Here is a 9,848-nt window from a genome sequence, read left to right as displayed (position 1 = left end):
GATAGATAGATAGATAGATAGATAGATAGATAGATAGATAGATAGATCATATTCTATTTATCCTGAGAACCCTAATATTGTGGATTATAATAAGATTTATTATAAGGAATTGACTCATGTGATTATAGAGGCTGAGAAGTCCCAAGATCCAAAGTCAGTCAAGCTGGAGATCCAGGAGAGCTGATATATATAGTTCTAGTTTGAGTCCAAAGGCCTGAGAACTAGGAGAACAAATGCTGTAAGTTGCAGTCCAAAAGCCAGCAGATTTGAAACCCAAGAAGAGCCAGTGTTTCAGTCCAAATCTGAAGGCTGGAAAAGACCAATGTCTCAGCTCAGCAGTTGGGCAGGGGTTCCCTCTCACTTAGCCTTTTTTGTACTATTGGTACTATTCGGGTCTTTGATGGATTGGATGAGGCCCATCCTCATTAGGGAGGGCAATCAGCTTTACTTAGTCCATGGATTCAGATGTTAATCTCATCCAGAAGCATCTTCACAGACACACCAAAATAATGTTTGGCCAGTTGTCTTTGGCCTTAGCCCAGTCAGGTTGACATATACAGTTTACCATCACAGTCACTAAAATGGATCCCATTTTCTATAACTGACTCTCTATCATTGGACACATAATCCAGGGAGCTAGCAAGGCTCCTGTCTTGACACATAACTTCCCAAGGGGAAATAGGTAGCTCTATGATCCATTTCTTTCTTTCAAGATTTCTATAGTCCACTTTCTCCTGCTAGCACATGAGAATTTTCGCTGACATTCTCCATCTTCTCCAGATGATCTTGTCCTGACTCAGTTATAGAGCACTCACTCACTCACTCATCTTTCTCTTGATGAATGTCAGGAGTTTAGGCTCTGGAAGTAGACTGCTTGGGTCCAAATACTATCTCTACCATTGATTATCTGGTGGAACTTGAAAAAGTCAATTCCTCAATGTTGCAGTTTCTATATCTATAAACTAGAGATGATTCTGAAACATTTTGACCTAGAAACAGCTTCTTGGCTCCTTCATGAACCTCTGTTAGGTTCAGCCTACTCTCCTCCACCCCAGCCTCCACTCCAGCCTCTACCATGTCATCCAGGTGACCTGGAAGTCCTACAAGATGTCCACCTCCAGCCCCAGGGCCTTCAGTAGCCGCTCCTACATGAGAGCTCCTGGTGCACGCATCAGCTTCTCCATCTTCTCCTGGGTGGGTAGCAGGTTCTGAGGTGGCCTGGGCACCAGCATGAGTGTGGTTGGAGGCTATGACAGGGCCAGGGGTATGAGGGGAATCATAGCTGTCTCACTGAACCAGAGCCTGCTGAGCCCCCTTAAGCTGGAGGTGGACCCCAACATCCAGGCTGTGCACACCCAGGACAAGGAGCAGATCCAGACCCTCAACAACAAGTTTGCCTCTTTCATTGACAAGTTGTGGTACCTGGAGTGGCAGAACAAAATTCTGGAGTCCAGATGAAGCCTCCTGCAGCAGCAGAAACCTGCTTGGAGCAACATGGGCAACACATTCAAGAGTTATATCAACAACCCTCGGCGGCAGCCAGACACACGGTAGCCCAGGAGAAGCTGAAGCTGGAGGTGGAGCATGGCAACATGCAGGGGCTAGTGGGGGACTTTAAGAATAAACAGGAGGAGATCAAAGGGCATGCAGACATGGAGAATGAATTTGTCCTCATCAAGAAGGATATGGACAAAGTTTACATGAACATAGTAGAGCTGGAGTTCCTCCTGGAAGGGCTGACTGGTGAGATCAGCTTCTTAAGGCAGCTGTATGAAAAGGAGATCCGTGAGCTGCAGTCCCAGATCTCGGACACATCCGTGGTGCTGTTCATGGACAATAGCCACTCCCTGGACCTGGATGGCATTATCGCCAAGGTCAAGGCCCACTACAAGGAAATCACCAACTGCAGCCAGGCTGAGACCAAGACCATGTACCAGATCAAGTACAAGGAGCTGCAGACATTGGATGGGAAGCATGACCTCTCACACATGAAGATGGAGTTTTTTTTTTTATTATGTTAATCACCATACATTATATCATTAGTTTTTGATGTAGTGTTCCATGATTCATTGCTTGCATATAACACCCAGTGCTCCATTCAGTACATGCCTTCTTTAATATCTATCACCAGGCTATCCCATCCTCCCACCCTCCTCCCCTCTAGAACCCTCAGTTTGTTTCTCAGAGTCCATAGTCTCTCATGGTTCATCTCCCCCTCCAATTTTCCCCCTTCATTTTTCCCTTCCTGCTATCTTCTTTTTCTTTTTCTTTTTTTTTTTTTAACATATAATGTATTATTTGTTTCAGAGGTACAGGTCTGTGATTCAACAGTCTTACAGAATTCACAGCGCTCACATAGCACATACCCTCCCCAATGTCTATCACCCAGCCACCCTATCCCTCCCACCCCCCACCACACCAGCAACCCTCAGTTTGTTTCCTGAGATTAAGAATTCCTCATATCAGTGAGATCATATGGTACATGTCTTTCTCTGATTGACTTATTTCGCTCAGCATAATACCCTCCAGTTCCACCCATGTCGTTGCAAATGCAAGATTTCATTCCTTTTGATGGCTGCATAATATTCCATTGTATATCTATACCACATCTTCTTTATCCATTCAGAAGATGGAGATTTCTGATATGAACCAGAACATCAGCCAACATTAGGCTGGAGCTCAGGGGCCTCAAAAGCCAGAGGGCTTCCCTGGAGGTCACCATAGCTGATGCTGAGAGCACAGGGAGCTGGCCATTAAGGATACCAATGCCAAGGTAGGTGAGCTGGAGGCTGCTCCCCCGTGAGCCAAGCAGAAACTGGCACGGCAACTGCATGAGTACCGAGAGCTCATGAATATCAAGCTGGCCCTGGTCATTGAGATAACCACCTACTGCAAGCTGCTGGAGGGTGAAGAGAGCTGGCTGGAGTCTGGGATACAGAACATGAGTATCCATACTAAGACCACCAGTGGCTACTCAAGGTGGCCTGAGCTCGGCCTATGGGAGGCTCACAAGCCCTGACCTCAACTATGGCCTGAGCTTCTTCCAGTTGAGCTTTGACTCTGGCAGGGACTCCAGTGCCTTCAGCCAGGGCAGCTCCTTTAAGGCTGTAGTTGTGAAGAAGATCGAGACCTGTGATGGGAGGCTGGTGTCTGAGTCTTCTGCTGTCCTATCCAAGTGAACAACCACTGTGGTCCCTCCCAGCCTCCCCACTCTTGTGTCTGCCATAGAGCCTTTGGGGGAGGGAGCTGTGCAGGGGAGCACTGGGAACAAAGAACCCACCTAAGGCTCAGCCCCAGTTCTTTTTTTTTTTTTTTTTAAAGATTTTATTTATTTATTCATAAGAGACAGAGACAGAGAGAGAGGCAGAGGGAGAAGCAGGCTTCCCGCTGAGCAGGGATCCCGATGCGGAGCTCGATCCCGGAACCCTGGGATCATGACCTGAGCCGAAGGCAGACGCTGAACTATCTGAGCCACCCAGGCGCCCTCAGCCCCAGTTCTTATCCTACCCTTGGGGGGTGTCTACTGTCCTGGGTTCACCCCCTTGCCCATGCCTCCAACTAAAAGCCAACCCAATTTTGGAAAAATGAAGCCCCAGGTGGCTCTGCCAATCCCCTGTCTGCCAAATAAAATTAAAACAAAAACATTTCTCATGGTGCTGCTATGTGGTTTAAATGAACTAAAACATGTAAAGCACTTAGCACAAGGACAAACATCAAGCAACTACTCAGTAGATGTTAGTTATTTTCATTGTTATCATATACCTACAGTTTTGATTTAATGAAGCTGCCTCATTATTATTCTAAGAAGGCTGGAATGGTATTTACTGTTTTCTAGTAATCCATCAGCTGGTTGTCATTCTTGATTTCTCCTTTTCTATCATTTCCCATATTGTGTCCATCATCAAGTCCTGATTTTAATTCTTGGATAACTTTTGAACCCATTTACTTCTTTTCACCCCCATTACTATCACCTTCCTTCATGATACCACCAACTTGTGCCCAGACTACTGTTTAAACTTTCTGGTTTATCTGTTAGTTGCCATTTTTGTCACTCTCCAGGTCATTGTTTACCCTGGAGCCAAGGTGATCTTTTAAAAACACAGAACTCTTTATATCATGCTGCAGCTCAAAGCTCTCCAGTGCTTTCTGATCTGAAGTCCCAAGATTTCTAACATGATTACGATGTTCTACCTGATGCAGTTCCTGCCTACTCCTTCTGCCATGTTTTCCAGCCCCCTCTTACTCCTCCCTGCCTCACTGCAGTGTTCCAGTCTTGGTAACCTTCTTTTAGTTTATCAAATGGTTAATAATAGTCTTGACTTGACATTTTTTACATTTTTTAGTATCAAAAGAAATTCAATGTTGCTAAGTAAGTGGACTGTTACATGGGCTGGAGCTTGTGATTTTTCCTTCAAAGAGAATTCTTCCATATATATCATCAAAGCAGTACTATTAATAGTACTGCTTTCAGCCTGGTCATGGAGGAAGAGTATCATTGAATTGGACATTATATTCAGTATTTGTTAAAATTGGATTTTACCTAGATCCTGGTGCTTTATAATTTTCAAAACCACTTCCCATTCTTTCCTCTCATTTAACTCTCACAACTCTGTGAAGTAGCGAAGACTGGAATTATTACTTTCATCTTACAGATTATGAAACCGTGCCCAGACAGGATGGTAACACTCATTCCATCCTTTTCATACACTTAAGACACCCATGGCTCACTTCTATTTTGCATACACATGGCTGGTGTTCACCTGTGGCAGAAAGACAAACTGAAGATACTCCTTTCAGGTTTCCAGAACAATCTTCTCAATTTTAATTTTTCAGGTTATTTTGGGATTCCAGGTGGGCCTGTACCCCTTTTGGCTCCCTTTGTAATATTCTCCCTCCCCCTTTGTAATATTCTTGATAGGGGCATAAAGAACCTGTTTCTTTCCTAGTTATTTACCTTCAATATTTTTATGGCATTTTCTGGCCTGTATAATAGCAAGTTTACAAGTATTTTTTTTATGATTTCTGCCTTTGTTTTCACACTTAGAAAACTCTTTCATTTTTTTTTCTTTTTAAGAGAGAGAGAGAGAATCTTAAGCAGCCTCCACACCCAGTGTGAGCTGGACAGAGGGCTGGGTCTCACAACCCTGAGATCATGACCTGAGCCAAAATCAAGAGTCTGACACTTAACTGACTGAGCCACCCAGGCACCCCAGAAAACCCTTTCCTATATAGACATATAAAAATTTACCTATTTGTTTCCTGGTGCTTTTATTTATTTTTCCACATTAGTGTCTTTAATCCAGGGTTGGCAAAGTATGGCCCATGGGCTAAATCCGGCCCATTGCCTGTTTTTGTAAGCAAAATTATATTACACACAGCCATGCCCATCCATGTGTTTAGGTATTATCTATGGCCGTGTCATGCTGCAGTGGTAACACGGACCATCTGGCCTGCAAACCCAAAACAATTTACTATCCTGTTCTTTACAGAACAATTTTGCCAACACCTGCTTTAATCCATCTAGAATTTATTTTGATACAGTGTTTAAGTCAATTACCTAATTTTTTCTTCAAATAGCTAGTACGTTTTCTCGATACTATTTATTCAACAGTGCAGTTGTGATAGGCTGAAAAATGGCCCAGAATATGTTCATGTCGCAATTCCTGGAACCCATGAAGTTTGCCTTATTTGGCAAAAGGAACTTTGCAGATGTGATTAAGTTAAAGATCTTGAAATGGAGAGATTATCATGGATTTCCTGGATGGGCTTAATGTAAGTACCATAGTCTTTATCAGAGGGATGCAGGAGGAGTCATGCAAAAAAGAAGAGGATGGGATTGAAAAAAACAGAGATAGTAGGGATGCACCATGAAGACAGAAGAGCCCACAAGCCAAGGAATACAAGGTGGCCATTAGCAGCAGAGAAAGGCAGGGAAACAGATTTTCCTTCCTCAGAGTCTCCAAAAGGAAACAATCCTGCCTACACCTTGATTTTAGCTCAGTGAAACCACTTTTGGAATTCCAACCTTCAGAACTATGAAGTAATACATTTGTGTTGTTTTAAGACAGCAATGTGGTAGTTATTTGTTACAGCAGCATAGGAAGCTAATACAGCAACATTTCCTTAGAATTTTAAATATTACCTTTATCACATGCCAAATTCTTATCTGATATAGATACAAATTAATGTCTTTAAAAAATTTTTTTTATTAACATATAATATATTATTTGTTTCAGGGGTACAGGTCTGTGATTCATCAGTCTTACACAATTCACAGCGCTCACCGTAGTACATACCCTCCCCAATGTCCATCACCCAGCCTCCCCATCCCCCCACCCAACAAATTTAAAATCTGGCAAAGAATGTGAATAGGCATAACTGTATCATGAATTAAATATCCAGTTAATCTGAGTACATGAGGAGGGGGCTCAGGTTTGTCCTACGTTGACAGAAAAGAGATTCTTTTTTGTTTTTATGAGTTTTCTTCTACCTTCTTCTTATTGGTAATCAAAGAAATGCAAATTAAAACAGAAGTGTTTTTTTTTTTTTTTTCCCTTAACAATCAAATTGACCAAGACCAAAAAAAAGTAGTAGAAAGTCTGAGGAACTGACACTCATATGTGCTGCTAGTGGATGTAGAAGTTGTGAGTCTTCCTGTAAGACAATTTGGTAATTATATCAATAGGCTTAAAAGTAGGTATATGCTTCGATATAGCAATGCCACTTTTAGGAGTTTGCTCTAAGGAGGTAACCGTGAGCATGCATAAAAATTGTGCTCAAGAATGTCCATGTCTGCATTGTTCATGAGAGCAAAATATTGGGAAAAAACGGAGTATGAAGAAATAAGGGATTACTGTATAAAATACACATCTTGTAAATGGGATACTATGATACCATTATGAGTTAAATAATATATAATACAGCTATCATTAAGTATAGGATTAAGTAAAGAGAATATATTAATATATCAATATTTACTATGTTAAGTAAAGAGAATTTACAAAAATGATATGTCAAAAATTATAACATCATTCTATAGTATGTATAGTATTAATTATTTATATGTGAAATTTTGTCAATTTGTGAACATAGGATAGAAGGGATAGGAAAGAAAAGATATTTATTAAACTGTTGTAGTAAGATTGTGGATGCTTTTATTATCTTCTTTTAGCTTCTCTATATTTTTATATTAAACAGTATCAATTGCTTTTCTAAAAAGAAATTATGCTCTTAAAAATTAGCCCTTTTTTCCTCATTGCTGCCTCCACTCCAAACCATAAACTGTAGCAATGATTATAAAAAATACTATCTATCTGGTCTGAAATATACCTGAAGTTTTATAAATTTTTTGGACAATGAATAGGAGTGGGAATTAAAGACATGCTATAGAAGCCTTTTGCTCTGACCAATAGGATTTTGCCCCTCTGAGTAAAGGACTGGCCAGTACAGTTCTATAGGATCTAAGAATGCCATTTTTTTTTAAGATTTTTATTTATTTATCTGAGAGAGAGAATGAGATAGAGAGAGCATGAGAAGGGGGAGGGTCAGAGGGAGAAGCAGACTCCCCGCTGAGCAGGGAGCCCGATGCGGGACTCGATCCCGGGACTCCAGGATCATGACCTGAGCCAAAGGCAGTCGCTTAACCAACTGAGCCACCCAGGCGCCCGCCATTTGTTTAATTGGCCTGAAATCCTTGAAGGATCTAGGAACAGTGTTACAGATGTTTCCACATATTTTACAATTCACTATTTCCTGGGTATGTTGAGTTTTATCTTTATATTTTTCTCACTTATTTTTAATCACAGTAGCAATAGTAAAGCTCAGATTGAGTAGAAACCAGGTTAGCTTTTCTTTTATGCCTTAGAAAAGACCTTCGATCAAAGCATGGCTCACTGCACCATCCAAATAACCTTGGTTAGCCTCAGTCTAAACCCCTGTGCCAACAAAATGGTAGACTTCTCAGCATTGGGAACAGACTATGCCCAATTCCCTTTCATCACAGTATAGAAATGTTTCCTGCTCAGCTGTGGATGCAGTCAGCTGATCTGCACATTTAGAGGATTGCTCCATTGAGCCTTCTTCTTCCTACAGGCACATGTTCCCTGCTCCGTCAATATCACCAGAGATTAACCAGTAATGATGCCAAAGGCTCCCAGTACAGACACAGAGCTGAGCTCATGCAGGATTCTTGGGCCAGGTTTTGTCTTCAACCAGCAGAGCTATCACAGCAAGTGGTTCTCAAGGGCAGAGGGAAATGGTACATGAAAAATGCCCCATTCCATCTCTTTGGTCTGCTAGATAATCTTCTATTAATGTTAATGTCACAGTCTCTTCTTCTGAAGCACAGTAAATTGGATCGCCTGAAATTCACAAATGGTTTGAGTTCAAAGAGTTCTCTTTGTGAGATGGTTGTCTGGAACTTAGGATGCATTTTTCTCAAAGAAATGAGGATAACCTTGTGGTTAAGGATCCAGGTGAGCTCCCAAAGGCCAATTTCACCGAAATCTCCTTGCTGTCTAATGCTAGTGGGAGTATAGCAGTTGACCACTGAGTATAAGACTAATTGTGTGCGAAAGTAAGTCCATTTCCACTGTGGGATACTGGGGACACATCTCTCTCCATTGGGGCTCTACTATCTTAATTCTTTTCTTATTGAGTACTAGTAACAGAGGGTGCTCTCAGTCCCTCTGTCCTCAGAGTGGCTTCTGTGGCCCAGAAGCAGACTTCTGGCACAGTGTGGTTTCTGGGAGTAGAGAGAACCAGTTCAGATGCAAGGTGGAATCACAAGTCATAGTCAGCCTTCCCCCAGTTTCTCTGGTTACTCATCACCTCCTCCTGTTGTTGGAGATATTATATGACTAGAGAATTTGGGCCAGGAGCTAGCAGGAAGAAGGGAGAAATGAGAAATGGTAGAAGGGCCGGGTTTTCTCTTCATCCTTTCCCCTCAAAGCTCATATCCTGCTACTCTGCAGGAAGAGAGATGAACAGTGGGGAATAGGACTCAAGGACAAGAGACACTGGGAGGGGTGCCCAGACCCTAAAAATAATAACAGAGTTAGGAGATGGGGAGGAATGAGTTTCTGCATTGTTTTGTTTAGTTATTGGCAAGTGTGTTATCTTCATCTTTTGGTTTTCTTCCTTCTACTGCTCCTTTTAGGTTTCTCCTCATCTACTCAATTTTGGAATGACAATGTTCCCATGGGCTCAGGCTTGGATAGTCTTCATTTATAACTATATACTTTCTCCCAAGCAATATCACTAATTTCCACGGATTAACATCTGTTTATATATTTATTTATCTAACCTCAGACATCTTTTCTGAGCTCCAGACTTTTCACTTGGATAGTCTCTTTAATATCTAAAATGTAACCTGCCTAAAATGGTCATCTAAAGTGTGGTATGTCTAAAAGCGAATGCCACTAGAATATAAACTACATGAGGGCAGGGATTTTTGACTGTTTTGCTTACTACTATATTCCCAGTGGCTAGAAGAGCACATGGGACATAGCATAGTAGGTGCTCAATAAATGTTTATTCAATGGACTCTTCATTTTCTTCCCCAGATGCCCCTGTTTATCTACCAACTTGCTTCTGCTATGGGGCTATGAGGTATTATTGGCATCTTCTCCTTTACCTCTAGATCCAATCATCCAGTCCTCTTGGTTCTCCAAAAGAGATCTCAAATTTTTATAGTCTCCAGATGCATTGCCTAACCCTTAGTCAAACTTCCTGAACTTCTTGTCTGAACCACTGCACTCATCCTCCATTTACTGCAGCAGCCTGCTACATAGACTTCTTACTTTCCCTTCCCTTCCCTTCCCTTCCCTTCCCTTCCCTTCCCTTCCCTT

General features: G+C 41.9%; 1 protein-coding gene and 1 pseudogene across 1 annotated transcript in view; both read left to right on the top strand.

Moving 5' to 3' along the window:
* The window catches only part of PKHD1 (PKHD1 ciliary IPT domain containing fibrocystin/polyductin), a 454,138-nt gene that overhangs the window by 167,559 nt on the left and 276,731 nt on the right, over positions 1 to 9,848 (top strand). The gene's annotated exons all lie outside the window — the stretch shown is intronic.
* On the top strand, positions 1,058 to 3,179 carry LOC118000835 (annotated as a pseudogene).

The sequence above is a fragment of the Mirounga leonina genome, unplaced genomic scaffold (assembly GCF_011800145.1).
Source record: "Mirounga leonina isolate KUSES-001 unplaced genomic scaffold, KU_Mleo_1.0 Mir_53, whole genome shotgun sequence".
Taxonomy (NCBI): domain Eukaryota; kingdom Metazoa; phylum Chordata; class Mammalia; order Carnivora; family Phocidae; genus Mirounga; species Mirounga leonina.
Note: the sequence above shows the minus strand (reverse complement) of the source record. Positions and strands in the feature narration are given on the sequence as shown.